At 37.0% G+C, this 17,414-nt stretch overlaps 1 long non-coding RNA gene across 2 annotated transcripts in view; it reads right to left on the bottom strand.

Annotated features, from left to right (window-relative positions):
• Positions 1-17,414, bottom strand: part of LOC112581160 — a 76,802-nt gene that overhangs the window by 30,390 nt on the left and 28,998 nt on the right. The window contains exon 2 of one of the 2 annotated variants that reach the window (XR_006547326.2): positions 8,329-8,392. The exons of the other annotated variant lie outside the window; for it this stretch is intronic. This is a non-coding gene — a long non-coding RNA (uncharacterized LOC112581160). The remainder of the gene's footprint in view (positions 1-8,328; positions 8,393-17,414) is intronic. 2 annotated transcript variants of the gene reach the window in all.

The following is a 17,414-nucleotide window of genomic DNA, read 5'->3' as shown; positions in this document are numbered from 1 at the left end:
TCCCTGCAAACCCCTCCCCTCCCAAAAGATACGTTCTTAGTATAATCACATTTACTTTACACCAGGCCTGACAAGTAGTCAGTCATCCAGCCTCTTTTCACAATCTTTCCCTGATAAAGACGAGTCTTAAAGGAATGCTTTAACTCAAGAACATGAGTATCTAAATAACAGAACGTTATGCATTAGACTACAAGCAAGTATGCAGTGGTGAGGGTAGTCAGACTGTACAGTTACAGGCAGAAAATAAGCCCACCTCTGTTATTTGCGGGACCCAGGGAAGGAGCACAAATAGAGAACACATAGCATGTTGAAATATTTAGAAATTATAAATCAAGCAGCATCTCACCCAAAGTACTAGGCCCAATATCTAGGACTTGCCCTCCAGCCTGGATGTTAAAAGCCTGCTGGACTGTGTAATAGCACAGATATGCTGGGCAAGACAGGATGGAACCTAGACCTTGGTTTCCACCTTGGACTCCTGAGTGGTAATTGGACTTAAACACCATTAGAACTCATGATCAAGTTCAGCAAGGTCGCAGGATACAAGATCAATGTGTAAAAATCAATGATATTTTGAGACACTCAGATCAGATCAGATCAGTCGCTCAGTTGTGTCAGACTCTTTGCGACCCCATGAATCGCAGCACGCCAGGCCTCCCTGTCCATCACCAACTCCCAGAGTTCACTCAGACTCACGTCCATCGAGTCAGTGATGCCATCCAGCCATCTCATCCTCTATCGTCCCCTTTTCCTCCTGGCCCCAATCCCTCCCAGCATCAGAGTCTTTTCCAGTGAGTCAACTCTTTGCATGAGGTGGCCAAAGTACTGGAGTTTCAGCTTTAGCATCAGTCCTTCCAAAGAAATCCCAGGGCTGATCTCCTTCAGAAAGGACTGGTTGGATCTCCTTGCAGTCCAAGGGACTCTCAAGAGTCTTCTCCAACACCACAGTTCAAAAGCATCAATTCTTCGGCGCTCAGCCTTCTTCACAGTCCAACTCTCACATCCATACGTGACCACAGGAAAAACCATAGCCTTGACTAGACGAACCTTTGTTAAGCCAAAATTAAGAAAGCAATTATATTCATAGTAGCATCAAAGATAAAATACTTAGACATAAAATTAATAAGTATCAAGTGTATACTCTTTAGGAAACATTTTTCAAAGAAATTAAAGAAGACCTAAATAAATGGAAGAGATTCTATATTCAAGAATTAGTAAAGTAAATACTGTTAAGATAGTAATACTGTCTAACTTGAACAGATTCAATGCTATCCATATCAAAATCTCAGCTGGCCTTTTTTGCAGAAATTGACAACTTGGTCCTACATTTCACAAGGAAATGAAAGGAACTCAGAATAGCTAAACCACCTTTGAAAAAAGAAGAGCAAACTTGGAGGACTCAATTCTCAATTTCCAAACTAACTATATAGCTGTAGTAAATAAAGACACTGGTAACAGATGGACAAATATATAAATCAATAAAATAGACTTAAAAATCCACAAGTGTAACCTCAATTGATTTATGTCAGTTGATTTTTCACAAGACTACCAAGACAATTCAATGGGGGATATACTTGTCTTCTCAACAAATGGTTTGGGGATAGTCACAAGGTAAAGAGGTTTAATCCCCACAGTCCAGAAAATCTGACTCAAAACGGATCACAGAACTAAATGTAAGAGGTATACTATGAAACTTTTAGAAGAAAATATAGAAGTAAATCTTTATGACTGTGTTAGGCAAAGCCCTCTGAGATATTACATCAAAAGCACAAACAACAGAAGAAGAAAAAAAGATATTAGACGTCATCAAAAATTAAGACCATTTGTACTTCAAAGGACACCATCAAGAAAATGAAAAAACATGGACTGAGAAAAAAATACTTGCAAATCATGTATCTGATAAAGGACTTGTGTTCAGAATATATAAAGAGCGCTTACAAATCAATAATTGAAAAGTAACCGAATTTAGAAATGGGCAAAGATTTTGAAGAGACATTTCTCCCAAGAAGGTATACAAATGGCCAATAAGCATTTGGAAAAATTCCGAATATCATTATTCATTCAGTTCAGTTCAGTTCAGTCACTCAGTCGTGTCCGACTCTTTGCAACCCCATGAATCGCAGCACACCAGGCCTCCCTGTCCATCACCAACTCCCGGAGTTCACTCAGACTCACGTCCATCGAGTCAGTGATGCCATCCAGCCATCTCATTCTCTATCGTCCCCTTCTCCTCCTGCCTCCAATCCCTCACAGCATCAGTCTTGTCCAATGAGTCAACTCTTTGCATGAGGTGGCCAAAGTACTGGACTTTCAGCTTTAGCATCCTTCCTTCCAAAGAAATCCCAGGGCTGATCTCCTTCAGAACGGACTGGTAGGATCTCCTTGCAGTCCAAGGGACTCTCAAGAGTCTTCTCCAACACCATAGTTCAAAACCATCAATTCTTCGGCGCTCAGCTTTCTTCACAGTCCAACTCTCACATCCATACATGACCACTGGAAAAACCATAGCCTTGACTATTATTATTCATTAAGGAAATACAAATCAAAGCCACAATGAGATACCATTTCATACCCACTAGAATGGCTATAACCAAAGGACAGAAGAAAGATAATGTTGGAACCCTCAGACATTTCTGGTGTGAATATAAAATAATGCAACCACCATGGAAAATATTTGGCACTTCCTCAACAAGTTAAACATGGAGTTATCATGTGATGCAGAAATTCTACTCCAAGGAAGCCAAGAGAAGTAAAAAGACATGGACACACAAAAACTTGTACATGAACGTTCACAGAAACATTATTCTTAATAGTTGAAAGGTGGAAACAACCCACGTGTCCATTAACTGAAGAATGGACAACGAACGGAATATATGCCAATAAAAAGGAGTGACATAGCTGTATGTGCTATGACATGATGAGCCTTGAAAACATTACGTTAGGTGAAAGCCGTCAGATGATACCATATATTGTATGATTCCTGAAATAGGCAAAGCTCTAAGGACAGATATTACATTAGAGACTGTCTACTGCTGAGGTGGTTGGGAGGAAATGGGGAGTGGCTGCTCATAGAAACAGGTTTTGTTTTGGTGTGATGAAAATTTTCTAAAATTGGTTGTTGTGATGGTTACACAACTGTGAATACACTGAAAACCACTGAATTGTACATTTTAAATGGATGAGTTGTATGATATGTGAATATATCTCAAAAAGTTGTTTTAAAAAAGCCCAAAATTATACCACCCAGTTATCTGAGGAACATGGTCCATCTAAATACCTGCTTATTTATGTATTCATTTGATCATCATTTGTTTATGGTTGCCCACTATGTACAAAGTATGAGACTGGGACTTTGTGGGCAGGAAACTCTGGTCTTGCTCACCCCTGTCCCTAGTGTCTAGAACTGTGCCTAGCACAGAGACTGTGACTTTCTCCCAGCCCTCACCTCCCACACTTGCAAGATCTCAGTCTTGCATTCTCAAAGGTCATTCTCTTCCTTAGTTGCCATACATTCAACTGTTTACTCAACTTTCTTATGAGAGAAAAGAAAAAACAATCTTGGTGCCTGGATATTTGTCATTATGTGGGATCATTTAAAATTTGGTTCTTCTCTTGCTTGTGTCTAACAGTGGATAACCATCAGAAACTTTGGGGATGTCCACTACAGCACATGGGCAAGGCAGTCAAAGAGTTACTGGACACTCAATAAACTTCTCTTTGTTTCTCAGAGAATGTGAAGGACTGGTAATGTCCTCCTTTCATTGGAAGGCTGAGCATCACCAAGTAGATTAGTTCACTTGACCCCCACACTACTCACCCAGGCCCATGAGTCAAGATCTCAATGTTCTTTAACTTAAATCCAAAGAAAATCTAACCGATCTAGGGTAGAAACCGGAAACCTTTTTTCTTAAAAGGACAGACATCACACATTTTAATCTTGAGGGACACACATCTAGTCTGTGGCTGCTTTTTACTACAACACAACTTAAACAAATGGGCATGGCTGTGCTCCAATAAAATTTTATTTATAAAATCAAGCAAGGGCCCTAGAAGCCTAGTTTGCAAATTCTTGGTCTTGGGGAGCTCTGCACTATCTTAAAACCAATACTTCTAATGTGACAAGATACACAGGTTCAGAAATCACCTGTAAACCACCTTGGTATTTTTCTCCTATCCTCCCTGGAGTGGAGGCAAGACTTTGTATTTTGGAGAACTCAGAGCTGAAATCTTTGTTTTTAAAAACCTTCATATCACACAGCAATATAATAATGCTTATAATAATAGCTGATATTTACTAAGTGCCAGGCACAATGGAAAGTAATCTTTAAGACAAATTAAGTCATCCTCACCACAACCTTATGCAGTAGGATTTATTATCATTTCCACTAGCTAGGAAACTGAGGCTTAGGAAGGTCCAAGGCAAAATAGCTCTGGAAAAAGTTGACAATTTCAGCCTGGGCAGAGCCTATGATTTTAACTACTACACATACTGGAATGCAAGAACCTCACTGTGGCCCAGACACAGGTTTTCAAAAACTGAAGGGAAGGAAAGTAGCCTGATCCCTTAGATAGCTGGATCCTCCTAAAATCAGGGAAATGGAAGGGCTCATTAAAGATAAAGATGCCCCCTATCCGCACAAACCCATGGGTAAGCAAAAGCTTTGATGGGGTGAGTATACAGGACTGAGCATCAAGCTTAATGCTATTGAAAGATGGTATGAAGCTCCAGTAGCTAAGTCTGGCGTGGCAAAGGGGATGAGGTGTATCCTCCCTCAAATGAACCCAGGTTAGGGAGAAGTAGAACAGTCACTACTAACTGGTTTTTCTGGACACTCAAGTGCCTGGGACCATTTTTGAAAAGAGGGCTGAAAACAATGCTGATTAGACATCATGCCAACTAGATTGCTGAGGTCTAAGTTAGACCCAGTTTAGTTGGGCAAACTACAGAAATATGTTTCCTTATAATGAAGGATCACAGAACACTACAAAGTTTGGGGGTCATGAAGAGGAATAATAAAGAAGTGTTGTCTTGTGACTGAACAAAAGGTTAGGGTTAAGTTTCTTACATGAGGGAGTCGAGTAGGTCACTGGAGGAATTAGCTTTGAGAGATGAGGTAAGGAGGTGACGTGAATAACCTATTTCTTTTTTTTTTTTTTTTAACTTTACAATATTGGATTGGTTTTGCCATATATCAAAATGAATCTGCCACAGGTATACATGTGTTCCCCATCCTGAACCCTCCTCCCTCCTCCCTCCCCATACCATCCCTCTGGGTCGTCCCAATGCACCAGCCCCAAGCATCCAGTATCGTGCATCGAACCTGGACTGGCGACTCGTTTCATGTATGATATTATACATATTTCAATGCCATTCTCCGAAATCATCCCACCCTCTCCCTCTCCCACAGAGTCCAAAAGACTGTTCTATACATCAGCGTCTCTTTTGCTGTCTCGTGTACAGGGTTATTGTTACCATCTTTCTAAATTCCATATATATACGTTAGTATACTGTATTGGTGTTTTTCTTTCTGGCTTACTTCACTCTGTATAATAGGCTCCAGTTTCATCCACCTCGTTAGAACTGATTCAAATGTATTCTTTTTAATGGCTGAGTAATACTCCATTGTGTATATGTACCACAGCTTTCTTATCCATTCTTCTGCTGATGGACATCTAGGTTGCTTCCATGTCCTGGCTATTATAAACAGTGCTGTGATGAACATTGGGGTACACGTGTCTCTTTCAATTCTGGTTTCCTCAGTGTGTATGCCCAGCAGTGGGATTGCTGGATCATAAGGCAGTTCTATTTCCAGTTTTTAAGGCATCTCCACACTGTTCTCCATAGTGGCTGTACTAGTTTGCATTCCCACCAACAATGTAAGAGGGTTCCCTTTTCTCCACACCCTCTCCAGCATTTATTGCTTGTAGACTTTTGGATCACAGCCATTCTGACTGGCGTGAAATGGTACCTCATAGTGGTTAGGGTTAGGGTTATGGACACCTTATCTTTGACAAAGGAGGCAAGAATATACAATGGATTAAAGACAATCTCTTTAACAAGTGGTGCTGGGAAAACTGGTCAACCACTTGTAAAAGAATGAAACTAGAGCACTTTCTAACACCATATACGAAAATAAACTCAAATGGATTAAAGATCTAAACGTAAGACCAGAAACTATAAAACTCCTAGAGGAGAACATAGGCAAAACACTCTCCGACATACATCACAGCAGGATCCTCTATGACCCACCTCCCAGAATATTGGAAATAAAAGCAAAAATAAACAAATGGGACCTAATTAACCTTAAAAGCTTCTGCACAACAAAGGAAACTATAAGCAAGGTGAAAAGACAGACTTCAGAATGGGAGAAAATAATACCAAATGAAGCAACAAACAACTAATCTCAAAAATATACAAGCAACTCCTACAGCTCAATTCCAGAAAAATAAATGACCCAATCAAAAAATGGGCCAAAGAACTAAATAGACATTTCTCCAAAGAAGACATACAGATGGCTAACAAACACATGAAAAGATGCTCAACATCACTCATTATCAGAGAAATGCAAATCAAAACCACTATGAGGTACCATTTCACGCCAGTCAGAATGGCTGCGGTCCAAAAGTCTACAAGCAATAAATGCTAGAGAGGGTGTGGAGAAAAGGGAACCCTCTTACACTGTTGGTGGGAATGCAGACTAGTACAGCCACTATGGAGAACAGTATGGAGATGCCTTAAAAAACTGGAAATAGAACTGCCTTATGATCCAGCAATCCCACTGCTGGGCATACACACTGAGGAAACCAGAATTGAAAGAGACACGTGTACCCCAATGTTCATCACAGCACTGTTTATAATAGCCAGGACATGGAAGCAACCTAGATGTCCATCAGCAGAAGAATGGATAAGAAAGCTGTGGTACATATACACAATGGAGTATTACTCAGCCATTAAAAAGAATACATTTGAATCAGTTCTAACGAGGTGGATGAAACTGGAGCCTATTATATAGAGTGAAGTAAGCCAGAAAGAAAAACACCAATACAGTATACTAACGTATATATATGGAATTTAGAAAGATGGTAACAATAACCCTGTACACGAGACAGCAAAAGAGACGCTGATGTATAGAACAGTCTTTTGGACTCTGTGGGAGAGGGAGAGGGTGGGATGATTTGGGAGAATGGCATTGAAATATGTACAATATCATATATGAAACGAGTTGCCAGTCCAGGTTCGATGCACGATACTGGATGCTTGGGGCTGGTGCATTGGGACGACCCAGAGGGATGGTATGGGGAGGGAGGAGGGAGGAGGGTTCAGGATGGGGAACACAGGTATACCTATGGCAGATTCATTTTGATATATGGCAAAACCAATCCAATATTGTAAAGTTAAATAAAATAAAATTTTTAAAAAAATAAAAATAAAATTTATTTTTAAAGCTGGGAAAATATTCATTTCTGAGAAGTATCATGACACTATCTTAGAGAGATACAAACTCCGTATACAATTTTATTTAAATACACACACATATATCTCACTCCATAAGAAGGAAAAATCTCTTATGCAGCAATCCAAAATATTTCCTTTTAGGATTTCCTTTAGGATTAGACAGTATTTGTTTTTATATTTTTACTTTTCCATCTTTTAATTTTTTTATACTAGGCATACATTCTTTGAATAAGAAGGGTAAACTATTTTAAAAAGAAAAATATTTCTATCGTAACTCTTCACTTAGCAATGGAACTAAGACCTTCAGAAACATACTGGATTGACAACTTTGCCTATCAACAATGTGCTCAACACCACAACTTTTTTTTTTCCTCAAATTTTTTCTCTGTGTGGTGAGGAAGTTCCTAATTCACAGAAAAGGAACTTGCAACTCTACCTCTGAGAAAAAACCAGAGAAGAAAAAAGCTCCATAGCACAGAATCCAGAAAACAATGAGGAACTTGTTTAAGGCAACATATACCTGACACAAGGGAGCTCTTCACACTCACACAGGGTTGGAAACATTGTCAAATGATCTCGTTATTTTTATTTCATCTGTTCCCTAACTCATGAAACTCATAACAGTGTATTTAATATTCAGTTTCTATAAAAAGAAACTTTCTTTAAAACATAAATGGTAGGTATCACAGAATAAACAGACGCTAACAATTATAAGAACAGCTAATGTTTCTGCAGGCCTGCTATGTTCCAGGCACCCTGCCATCTACCGTGCACACCATGCATGCATTATTTCATTTAATCCTCGGTGCCATGAAATAGGTACTATTATCTATCACATGTGGAGATAAGGAAACACACAATAAGGAACTCACCCCAGATCACAATGCTGCATGGAAGAGGAGTCTTCAAACCCAGGTCTAATTGCATCTCATATTCCTAATGATTAAGAGTCTTAGTTATTTACTATTATTTTTCTCTTCTTGTACCACAAAAAAATTTTCAGAACATGATATTAGACATTTCTTTGAAAAACTGAGAAGAAACACAAGGTTTAAGCATTTAGCAACCTCTGTTTATCCATTTATCCATGTTTTCTTCATTTTTTTCCCCAAGAAATTGATGCTTTGAGGGAAGGAAACATGCTAAAAAATTTTTTTTTAATCTGAAAAAGTTGGCTGTAAAATGATACGTGATCATTTCCACATCATTTTTTGTCTTGTATTTTATAATGAAAAAAGTACATGCCTTGGTATTTCCACCATTCTCAAGGCATCCGATATAGAAAACTGTGTAGGCAGAAAAATACTCCTTCTGATGAATTTACTGTTTCAACTTAACATTTAGAATGTAGTGGAAAGAATCAATAGGCATATACTCTTCTTGGGAGCCATAAACATTTATTTAAACAAACTCAATGTTCCTTTTGTGTATATTCAACACATAAACAGCTTGAAATTGACTAGAAAAGGAACTATATTCTTAAAAATCTCAGATGAAATACTAGTGAATGGGAGAACTGCATGACAAGAGCAGCATATATACACTGCAGGAGCATGAGTCTTTTCTATTACCTGATATTTGTACAAATGTGGTAGGTCAGTTTTGGATAAAATGTTAGAGCAAAGAGCAGTAGTTCACAATCTCAGGGCCCTAAAGAAAAACTGAAACTCATTACCTCACATTTCAGGGAGTCTGCCTGCACTGGCATCTGACAATCTATACTTGACAGGTGCCCCCGTGATGGGGATCCAGGTGGCACATGATTCACACTTCCAGAAATACTGCTATGAATAAGAGCAAATAAGAGCATGGGCTCCAGAGGCAACTGTATCGTATGAACCATGGCTCCCCAGTCAGGCACAGAGTGTCCTTAGTTAAGCAGCTTAATCTCTCTAAACCTCAGTTTCTTCATCTGTGAAATGTGAGAACAGCAAGAATATCTTCCATAGTTGTGAGAATTTTTTAAAAGATTATACAATATCTTTATGTATCTATCTGTCTTGAGATACACACACACACACACAAAGAGAGACAGCGAAGGGAAGAAATCTCCCATACTGCACAACAAAAAGTAAATGTTCAAGAACTGTATCTTGCTGATATTAAATTACTGTTTTAAAAGACAAAGCCCCAAAGCTCTAAAACCACTGTTGTCATGCTCTCTGCATTTCTCAATCTCTTCTCAGGGACACTGAGTCACCTTCATATTTTCTCTTAGTTAAATCTTCCATGAGTATCAATCCTAACTTGCTTTGATTGTGAGGTGCTGGCATTTTGTAAAATCACTATTAGGCATTCAAACAGTTCTTTCCATATTTCAAAATATTAGAACATCAGGACAGTCTATGGCCCAATTTGGCCTTAGTTGGTACAATAATTGCAAGTGGTCTCCCTGGATCCAATTATGCTATGAATAAAATAAATCCCAGAGCACAGAAAATTGATTAACCAATTATCAAAGTACTCTGCAGATATTTTCTACCAAGATTATTCTATATATTGTTTGATTTGTAAAGGATACACATATGCACACAAGAATAGACACTCAACTGTTTCTTTCCATTATCTCTGAATAATACAACAGCTGCACTTTCCACTGCTAAATCTTATAGAATTTTTGCCTACAACATTTTGTTATGGTTTTTATTATTCAGCAGAGAGGGTAAAAGTATGTTTTGATTTTTATTGAAATTCAGGTTTCTGGGGGAATTTGTTTTTGACCTTTTTATTGACAATATTCATGCAATTAAATGCACCAATCTTAAGGGCACTGCTCAATGGATTCTAACCAAGTTAACACATTCCTGTAACCACTAGTGAGGCTGAGATTTAGAAAACCAACACCTCAGAAAGCTCCCTCTTACTCTTCTAAATCACTACCTTCCCCACAGTTCGGTTCAGTCACTCAGTGGTGTCCGACTCTTTGCGACCCCATGGACTGCAGCATGCCAGTCTTCCCTGTCCATCACCAACTCCCAGAGTTTGCTCAAACTCATGTTCATCATGTACCTTCCCCACAGGTAACCACTATTCTGACCTCCATCACCAATGATCAATTTCATTTGCTTTGGAACTTCAAATAAATGGAACCAGAGAGTGTACATTTCCCCTACAACATTAAGTCTGTGAAATATTTTTATTTCTAACAGTAGTTAATATTTTTATCATCAATATATAGTGTTTCATTGTATAGCTGTGTCACAAGTTATCTATATACATTTCTGTTTGGGGCTACTATGAGTAAATGACTGAACATTCCTGTCCATGTTTATTTAGCACACGTGTACTTAAACTGCTGGGTGGTAAGTTGGCTTATGTGCAGTCCTAGCTTACACTGTCAAAAAAAAGTTTACAATGATGATCTTAACAATTTATACTTCCACTGACAGAATATGAGAGTTCCATTCACTCAGCCAATTTTGCTATTGTCTGCCCTTTCCATTTTAGTTGTGTTGGAGGATGTGTAGTGGTACTGCACTGAGGTTTTAATTTGCATTTTTCTCATAAGTGATTACAATGATCATCTTTTCTTGTCTGTATTGGACATTTCAATATTAGCTTTTTTTAAGTTCCAAGTTTTTGCTTATGTTTGTACTAAATCGTCTACCTCTTTTTATTTTTAGTAAGTTTTGGGGCAGTAAGGACAGCTTCAGATTTACAGAAAAGCTGATATGAGAAAGATGGAGAGTGATAGGATATGCAAACACTAACTAAAAGAAAGGTGGTTACCTGTAGCGGTGGTAAAGTCTGATCCAAGAACTACTACTAGAGATAAAAAGGATCATTTCATAATGATTAAGAGACAATCCAAAAGGAGGATATAACAATGTCAAATTTGTTACAGCTAATGTCATAGACCCAAATACACAAAAATGAAAACAGATATAAATAAAAGGAAAAATAGGCAAATCTATAATCATCAGAGATTTTAATACATTTTTCTCAAAGAATTTAGTAGAGATATAAAATATTTGAGCAATACAATTAACAAATTTCCCTGTGTGTGTATCTGTGTGTTGTATACCATGCACCAAATAAATGCAAAATATACACATTCTTTTTCAGGTGTACATGGAACATTTATTAAACCATCCACTGAGTCATAAAGCAAGTATTAACAAAGGTCAGGTTATTCCTTCTAAGACCCATAATCTCTATCCAATCATAAGGAAACTATCAAACTGAAATTCAAGGACCTTCTACAAAATACCAACAGATACTTCTCAAAACTGTGAAAGTTATAAAAACAAACAGAGGACTGAAAAACTGTATGGACCAGGGGAGACTAATGAGACATAATGACTAACCACAGTCTGTTAGCCTGGTTTGGATGATGGAAGATAAAAACAGTAGTATAGTTCTTACATTTAAGGCATGTCTCTTGTAAGCAGTATATAGTGTAATTTTTTTAATCCAATCTGACAATCTTTGCTTTTAAAAACGTCTCATGGTTGGCCAAAACGTTCATTTGGATTCTTCTGTAAGGTGGTACAGAAAACCCAAACAAACATTTTGGCCAACTCGATATTTGCATTTATTTTTTTTAATATTTTATTTTTTAACTTTACAATATTGTATTGGTTTTGCCATATATCAACATGAATCCGCCACAGGTATACACGTGTTCCCCATCCTGAACCTACCGCCTTACTATTTGTTTTCCGTTTGTCCCATCTCTTTTGTGTTCCTTTTTTTCTGCTTTCTTGCGTACATGCTGATTATATGAGTAATTTTTATCATTCCATTTTATTTTTTTAATCAGATTGTTATACATTTTTTTAAATTTAGTATTCACCCTAGATATTGCAACATATATCCAGGACTTACTAATCTACCTTAAATTAGAAACTATACCACTTCCTAGACAATGCAAGAATCTTACAACACGTCAGTGACCAATACTCTTCTCCTACCTTTTGTGCTATTGTTGTCATGCATTTTAATTCTGCACATAGTTTAAACCCACTGGACCTTATTGTTTTATAAAGTCAACATTTATTTAGACTTTTAAATATTTATTTACTTATTTAGATATATTTATCTTTGCTGTTGCTCTTCATTCCTTCTTGCATTTCCATCTAAGATCATTAACTTTCTGCTGAAAAACATCTTGTAGTGATTATTTTAGTGTGGGTTTTCTAGTAACAATTTCTCTCCATTTTTATTTGAATGAAAATGTCTTTATTTTACCTTCATTTTTGAAGGATATTTTCACTGGGCATAGAATTTTTCTTTGGCAGTTATTTTCTTTCCGTTGTGTATATATACACCATTCTTTATCCACTAGCTTTCATCATTTCTTTTGAAAGGTCAATTGTCACTTTACTGTTGCTCTTTTAAACGGAATTCATCTTAGGTTTTCTCTTTATAGGTGTCATTACATTTTGCTATGATACTTTGTATTTATTTTGTTTGAGGTTTATAGGGCTTGGTGAATTTGCAGTTTGTTATCTTTCTTTAATTTTGAAAGATTTTGGCCAGTTTATCTTCAAATATTTCTTCAGCTCCATTGCCCCTCTCTTTTATTTTCCATTCGTTTTTCTTCTCTGCACTTCTAATTTAGTATTTTCTGTTTATTTATTTTCAGCTCACTAATTCTCTATTCTGCTGTGTCTAAACTGCTGTTAAACACATCTTTTGACTTTTAATTATTTCTGCTTTAGAACTTCCATTTGGTAATACTTCCACAGATGCTAATTTTATGGTGACAGTCTCTATTCTTTATCTACTTTCTTTAACTTAATAATCTTATTCATTTCAAAATTTTATTTTTATATTAACCACAATATCTGTATTACATATAGGCCTATTTTTCTTGTTATTTCTTTATTGTTTTGTTTTTCTTGGCTGTGCCCTTGGCAATGAAAGCACAGAGTCTTAACCATTAGACCACCAGGGAATTCCATAAACACCTATTTCTACTGTCAATTTTTTTCTCTTAGTTTTTGTCATTTGGTCTTATTTCCTGGCATAGCTGGTAATTTTGGATTGAATGCTGACATTAAGCATGAGTGATTTCAGAGACTGTGGATGATGTTATATTTCTCCAGAGAATATTTTATTTTCTTCTGCCTGACAGGCAGGAAACCTTAATCCAGTCAGAAACTGAAATAATTGGAGGTGGTGTTTAAGACTTTGTGAGGCCTCATCTATCACTAATTCACCTCTGTCATCAGCTGTAATACTTCAGAGGGCTGTTTTAAAAGCCTGAGGACTTTACTGGGATATATTCTCCTTGGCAGTTTCTAAATTGTAATGTTTGTCTCTCCTTAGAATCAAAAGCTAAGATGGCCAAAAGTTGTGATTATTTTTTTAGTCCCTTAGCAACTACTTTTTGGTGTTTCTTAGCCTCTCACTCCACTCATGCCCAGCTTAGGAATTAGCTAATTCCTTGAAGGGAAATTGCATAGAGAATTCTGGATCACTTCTCTGAAGTTCCCATTTCTTCAGATTTTGGCTCCTTAAGTCCTGACTATTTAATTAGCCCTGAAGTTAAGTTTGAGGTTCCCCATTCTAGTAATATTGCTGTCTCTGCTTTCCCTATTTCAGTTTCCAAGTCCTGCAAGGCAAATAAACAAAGGTTCTAAAGGTAAAAACATCAGTAAATGTAGAACTCACTTTATGTTTTTTCCTTCTCTTTGAGATGATCACCCTTCAAGTTTTAGGCACCTTTATTGTCTGATGGCTTCAAACAGCTGTTATTTTGAATTTTAGTGAGATTTTATCACTGTTCTCAGTGGGAAGGTCAAACTAATGCTAGAGGATTTGGTTTCCGTTTACCTTACAACTAGCTCAACCACTAACAAAACTGAAGCCAACTTTTGAATAGGGTGATATCATATCCCAGTTTGTATGGGACGGTTCTGCTTCATGGCTTTTATTCTGGAACAAAGATTACTAGTGCCCCCTTTTATGTTCAAAAGTGTCCAGTATGTGCAGTAAATTATATGATCACTTTACCTTCAAAGGTGATTTTTATCCTTTTTCCTGCCTCCATTAAAATAACTATTAATTACTTATAAAGAATGCCATTATGACTAAACAATTAAAAAACAGGTATTTCATATGTATTGTTTGTATGTATCTTAGAATTAGCATTTCTTCTATTTACTTGTATGTCTGACACATCATTCTGAAGCCAAACAAACAAAAAAAAAGAATTTTTATTTTTAAAGATCAAGGAGATTTCCATAGACCGAATAATCAATTCCAATGTCTAAAACCATAACATCATGCATGTAAACATAAACATACATATAAATACAATGTGTTCATTTGCAAAAATCAATTCTTTTTCTGTATGTATAATTTTCATGGTCTTTCAGGACTAGAAGAAACCTCAAGATGACTGAATTCTGCCATACATTCCTTTTACAGAAAAAGACCCTGAGGTCCCAAAAGTTAGTTTAGGATGACCTAAATGATTTATCCAGCATCACAGGTATATTCTGAACTATCTTGTCTCCTAGTTCAAAGTAGTTCTCTCTATATACACTACTTAACCCAGTGTTTGTGTATCAGCAGAATCTTTCTGCTCCCTTAACAACCAATACCTTCCGTTCCTATATACTAGTATACAAGGATAAAAGGACTTGGGAATCCTTCCATGTTGGGATATAAAGGGCAAGATTTGGACCTTTCTTACTAGGATATAAAGGGCAAAAGTTCTTCCTGTGAATTTCATAAAGTAACCATTTACATTTTATTCACTTAATGTTTGCCAGATTACCTACTGAGTAGTCCCCAAGGATTTGGAGTTGCAGATGGTTCATTAGGATTCTTCGTTTATTTCAAATAGAAGAATTCACAGAGTACATGATTTATTAGGTAGCTGCAGCAGACACATCTGGTGCCCTGAGTCACATCCACTTAGACTTATGCCTGATTTTAGCCAGGTTGGAGTAGATAATTCAATGCAAGCTTAGATCTGTTTCCCTGATAGCATCTCACCTACAGCCAAGACTGAGTATCCTTACTTTCTGTCCTATGACCCTCTTGGATGTTGGTGGGAGTTTTTGTACATGCATGGAAACAGCAGGGGCAATCTTGACCAATGAACAGGAGTTAATGAAGACTTAGTAAATAAACACTCCTGCCTGCAAACTATTGTAGACAATTCTGAGGCTCATTCTTCTTAGGATCTTCATGTGCTTCCTAGGATGTTTCCGTGGAATTAAGCCTTGTTGCCCAAATATCACCCTTATGTTTCTCGTTTTTCTTCTCTCCAATCTCATTCTTCCTGCTCCCTCATTCTTGCCCCCCTTCCTCAACATCACCTCTCAAAAACATTCACACACACGTCTTTGTGTCAAAGCATGCTTTTGGAGGAACCCAAATTACCTAATGTTCACACTCTATAAATTCTTCCACTTATAAAATGTCCCAATTTCAAACCCCTCTCAACTTCAGACTCACATGTAAAGACTAGTCCTTAGCTCCTATTGCTATGCCATGTCTTCCTAGACAGTAAAGGATAACTATAATGAATGTGTTCTATTACAGTGCCATCTAGTGGCAAGGATGAATCAAAACTCATGGCATCTAAGTGACCATCCTGTAAATATTAAACTTAAACTGGTAATTTCACATTATACAAGAAACATAAATGTATTAAAGAGCAGGCAATCTTACAGTTCCATTGAAGGTCAAAAAGATAAATGTTTGTGACAGGGTATTAAAAGGTTGGGATAATTTTATGATATGTATATAACACAAGCTAAAACACTGATAAAGATAATCAAATCTCATGCATGAAAAGGCAAAAGCTAATCGCCAACAAGGTCAGGTAGAGGTTTACCTCTGTGTTTTTATTTAGCTGAGCACAAAGCCATATTAAACATACAAAGTTGGTTCACACAGCATAGAAATCTGCCCCAACAAGTAGTGCTTAAGAGATCTCAGGACAGAAATGAGAAGTAACGCTAAATAATAATTACAACAATAACAACACCAGCTACCATTTAAGGAGTACTTACTAAGTTCCAGGCCCTATGCTAAACATTTAATCCATGTGGGCTCATTTAATTTTTACAACAGCCCTATAAGGTAGGTACTACTGATACCTTCATTTTTTAGATAAAGAAAAGTAGGCTCAGCAAAATTGGTCAAGTTCTCAAGGTCACACACCCAATAAAGAGCAGAAGGAGATTCAAACCTAGTTCTGCCTGGCTACAAGATCTGTTCTTTTATCCCATTCACATTTCACGCTGCATCAGAAATGATGACCAATTTTATGCCAAGTATATTGTGAGTGATTGTTATCAATAACAACCCCCCATTTTACAGATGGAGTGATGAAACAGTCACGGTTAAATATGTTGCCTTAGGCCACCTGGAAATCAGTGACTTGCCTGAATTAAGATTCCTTGGTCATTAGACTCTAGTCAAAACATATATTCTTTCTCTTGACTGACTTCTGTCAGCAATTAATTTATATCCCTAAGCAAAAGATCTGATTGCCTTATCTTAGACTGTGTAACTCAAAATGCTATTATTAGATGATACTCTACAGAACTATGGGAAAAAAATCTGTCCTAGAGAATTTAATTGTGTGCCATCTTCTGACCGTGAGTTTCATAGTTTAACCAAGTTCTGGGTAAATTAGAACTCAATGGTTAGGATTTATGGTCCCAGTAATTCATCCTAACACAAGAATCAGGGATAAGATGGACTTATCATCAAAGGGCATATGGACCTTGATCATGACTGAAAATAGAATCTTCTTAGTTATATAGGCATGTCTCACTGAAGAAAGAAGAAATATGCTTTTGGATTCTACTGAACGATCATTAGTACAACCTTGGGTAAGATATTTAACCTTTTGGGGCCTTAGTTTTTCATCTTTGAAGAAGAAAAATGAAACTAGCTTCACAGAGTGGTGGCAATGGTAAGCATTCACCAAGAATAACATATGACACATGGTAAAACTTAAATTGTTTTTCTTTCCATCCTTTCTTCA

This window comes from Bubalus bubalis, chromosome 21 (genome assembly GCF_019923935.1).
Source record: "Bubalus bubalis isolate 160015118507 breed Murrah chromosome 21, NDDB_SH_1, whole genome shotgun sequence".
In the NCBI taxonomy this organism is placed as follows: Eukaryota; Metazoa; Chordata; class Mammalia; order Artiodactyla; family Bovidae; genus Bubalus; species Bubalus bubalis.
This window is presented reverse-complemented; position numbering and strand designations above follow the sequence as displayed.